Source organism: Gopherus flavomarginatus, chromosome 23 (genome assembly GCF_025201925.1).
Source record: "Gopherus flavomarginatus isolate rGopFla2 chromosome 23, rGopFla2.mat.asm, whole genome shotgun sequence".
NCBI lineage: Eukaryota > Metazoa > Chordata > Testudines > Testudinidae > Gopherus > Gopherus flavomarginatus.
In genome coordinates this window covers 7,188,383-7,192,393 of record NC_066639.1, presented here as the reverse complement: position 1 = coordinate 7,192,393, position 4,011 = coordinate 7,188,383, and the positions used below count along the sequence as shown (strand labels likewise).

Below are 4,011 nucleotides of genomic sequence, written 5' to 3'. Positions count from 1 at the left end.
CTGCCTCAAAGCCCGGCCAGGTGACTCAGGGTTATGGGGCTTGGGCTGCAAGTCTATAAAATTACAGTGCAGACATAGGGACTTGAGCCGAACCTCTGAAACCGCAGGAGGGGTGAGGGTTTCTGAACTCAGGCTTCAGTGTGAACACAAATATCCGGACCACAGTTTCTAGCCCCTCAGCTTTAGCTCCATGGGCCCAAGTCAGATGACCCAGGCCAGCCATGCTGCCATCTTTATCCCAGGAGAGATAGACTCTACGGGTACGTCTCCATTGCAATGTCAGCCCTGGTGTGGCACGCTGTGCTCAAAGCAGCACCTGGAAGCCCCATATTCACCACTCTCATATAATGATGATACGGTTTGTAAAAAGTCTGCCTGGTGAGGTATCGTTTCAAAAGTCTTGATCTGTTGAACACTAATATTGTGTTGGACTGTGTGCGTAGCATTGGCTGGGAAGTTATGAAGTTTGCTCTGTGTGTGTTACTGAGATATATTATGATGTTGCGAAATGCCCACCACCAGCCTTTCAGGTGTGACAATGGAGGAGCCAGACTCGCTGCTGGCCCATTAAAAGGGATCCACACTCCCAAGGACTATCCCAGGAACTGTGTACAACGCAGACTTCTCTGAGATAGCACAGTGACAATGGACACTGCTTGACTCACATCCTAGCAAAGGTACTTCCTAGCAAGTTGGAAGAAACTATGAAAGAGGGGAAGAGACATGATGAGTTGTCCTCTCTCCCCCACAACTCAACACCTGGAAACACATCTGGAGGACAAACACTGAACTGAAATAAATCAGAAGAGAATAATAATAATATATTCAAATCAAAGTCTCCAAACAGACTAGTATTGGTTTTTCAGCAAAAATTTTCAGTTTGGGGAATTTTCTTTTCTCAGTCAGACTTTGCCAAGGGAAGTGGAGAAAAAATGTTTTTGAGTTGCTTCTTTCAGAACAGCCTGGCCTAGACACTAGATACAGGGCTAGAGAAATTTTTTAGAAATCTGAGATTTAGACTTTTTATTTGAAGTGGGGAGGGGCGGTTAGATTCTGAGAAGGTTTTTGTTTGCAAGAAGAAACATTGTTTTATCTGTCATTGTACCAAAGGGGGAGATGGTTGTCTATAAAGGAGAGGTGAAGACCAAATGCTTCCAATGAGGATGAGATCTGAACCCATGCATGCAGAGCATAATGGATTAGTAGTCCATCACCTTAACCACTCAGTCACCTCATCGGAGCTGTCAGGAAAGGGACAGGAATAGAAATCTAAGGCCGGCAGAGATAGGGACACTAAGGAGTTTTTAAATACTAAGCATAAGCAGGGTCTGACTGAGCTCCCCCCTCACATCTAGTGAGGAGCTGGGGAAAGACTTCAGGAACAGACCGTGTTTGCAAAGACACACCTACTCTGCGTAGCTATGCAGCATGATGGGGCCGCTTCCCCAAAATGACCAGTTTTGGTTGGTGATGGGTTAAAAATCACTTTAGGATTGAGTGCAATGAAATGTTATTCTCCTTCCTGTATGAGTGAAGGACAGCAGAACATACCTAGTCTATCCTGACGGAGGAGTAGGTGGGTGAGGAATAGCTTTTATTGGACTGCAGAGAAGTGACTGAGGACATCACCCTAAACCAGTGGTCCCCAAACATTTCACATTGTGCCCTCTTAGCCATGGCTGTGGCCCCTTGGAAGCCACGATTGAGAACCGAGGCTGGGAGTGGGGCTGTTGCTTGCTGGGGAGAGGGGTGCGGACAGGGGTAAAGGGGTCGACGCCGGGTTGGGAGCCAGAGTCTCAGGCTGAGGGTGGGGTTGGGGAAGAGCTGGGACAGAGTGGGGCTGAGTGGTGCTTCCTCCCTGCCCTCCATGGGGGCTGGCTCAGGCCCTGAGGAGCCCCCATGAATGTTCCTCTGTGTCCCCCTAGAAGTCACACCCCACATTATGGGAACCACTGAACCCTAGTCGCTAAGCAGGGGCGAGTGATGCCAAAACCCAGGGAAAGGGAGAACAAGTGCGGGGGCCCCAGCACCAGAACCATGGCCCCAAACCCTCTTCTGCCTGTGACCTTGCCCTCTTTCAACCTTTCCACCCATGACCCCATCCACTAGTCAGCTCTTTTCCGCCCCACCCTGCTCATTCATTTACTCCCCCCACACCCCCCCGCTTTGCAGCCCTGAGACCAGAGAAACTTTGTGCCCCTTCTGCAGCTCCCGGGCCACAGTGTGGACTGGGAGGTACTCCAGCCCTTGGGCCGACATGGGGGAGACTTTTCCAGGGGTCCCAAATCAGCCGGGGCACTCGGGCAGCATGTGGCAGTGCAAAGGTGCGCGCTGCAGGTGTAGTGTCAGACACTGCTTCCTGGGGGGGCTCCCACATTTCTCCCTGCATGTACCCTGTGGAGGAGCATTGTGGGGGGAGGGGCAAGTGGTGACACAAAGATACAGCTCACTCGCCCCCAACGTTCCTCTGTGGCCCCATAGAGGGTTTGGGGGGAGCGAGGAGCAGCACTATGTGCTCCATGCGTCCTGGTCACTTTCCCCACCTGGGCTGTGCAGTGAGGGGAGCATCAGAAGCTGCTGCTTTCTGCCCTCCCCTTATGCAGCCCAGCTGACGAAAGTGACCTGGTTGCAGGATGCTTGGATGATCTCGCTTCTTGCCCCCACATCCCACAGCCCCTAGGGGTGCCCGGAGGAGCAGCGTTCCAGGGAGGATTGGGTGGCAGCAATGCCAGCTGCTCCATGCACACAGGTCAGTGTCCCCACACGGGCACAGGAGGGGGTGCAGGGGTTTCTGTGATGCCTATTCTATCAATATCGTCACTCAATACCAGGCACTCAAATTCACCCGTCTTAGTACTTAGACATTTAGCATTTGTACTTATAAAATGCATCCAGCACTTATAAAATGTGTCCAATTTAGCTGTCTGCTATTGCATGATGTAATTGAGGGAGACTCTTTCATTTCACTGTTTCTCATCGGATCCTACCTGTACATTATCATCTTCCATCCTCTCCTCCTTACTAGGCTATAGAGAATCCCTGTGAATAGTTCCTCTCCTAACGGATGTCTCTGTCTGAAACCTGTGCTCCTCAGCGCCTGTCGGCTTTCCCCCAGCTCTGAGTCTGTGTCTACACTGCGCACCTCACCACGGCGCAGCTGTGCCACTCTAACCGTGCCGTTGTAAGGTGAGATGTGTGTGGCCACTCCTTATCGCTTGGAGAGAGCTTCCCCGGCAACAAAACCAAACCACCTCCAACGAGGGGCAGGAGCGTCGTCACCGGGAGCACAGCTCCACCTATGAAGCGCTGTTGTACTGCCACTTTGCATGGCTCAATTTTTGGCATTTGGGAAGTGTTTTTCTCACCGAGTGACAAAATTTTTAGCAACAAAAGCCTTAATTTTAAAAAAAACTCCTCTGCAACCTATTTAATGTTACCTTTATACAACCTTTATACTGCCTCCAGTTTTGGTGTCCTCATTTGAAAAAGATGTTGTGAAATTGGAGCTGGGGCAGGAAAGAGCCACCAAATGTTCTGAGGGCTGGAAAAAAGTGCCTCCTACTGAGCAATTGAAAGAGCTCAACCTGATTAGTTTTTCAAAAGATGATTAAAAGGTGAGTTCATTGAAGTGTTGAAGTGCCTTAATGGAGAGAAAAATTGAGTATTAATGGGCTCTTTAATCGAGCAGAGAAAGGCATAACAAGACCCAGTGGCTGGAAGGTGAAAAGAGACAAATTCATATTACAACTAAGGCACAAATAGTCAACAGTGAGGATGATTCACCACAGGAACAAGCTACCAGGGGAAGTGCTGGATTCACCATCTCCTGCTGTCATGTAATGAAGACTAGATGCCTTTCTGGAATGTGTTTGCCCCAAAAGTAGCTCTTGTGTCATACAGGAGGCCTGTGATATGCAGGGGGTCAGATTAGCTGCTCTAATGGTCTCTTCTGGCCATAAAGTCGACTAATTTCTGAAAAACTGAGCGTAGCATTTGGAGCAGCGTCTGATG

At 49.7% G+C, this 4,011-nt stretch overlaps 1 non-coding gene across 1 annotated transcript; it reads right to left on the bottom strand.

Annotated features, from left to right (window-relative positions):
* Positions 1-1,155: 1,155 nt before the first annotated feature.
* On the bottom strand, positions 1,156-1,237 carry TRNAS-ACU (transfer RNA serine (anticodon ACU)). Its single transcript has one exon. It is a non-coding gene; the product is annotated as a tRNA-Ser (tRNA).
* Positions 1,238-4,011: the final 2,774 nt, after the last annotated feature.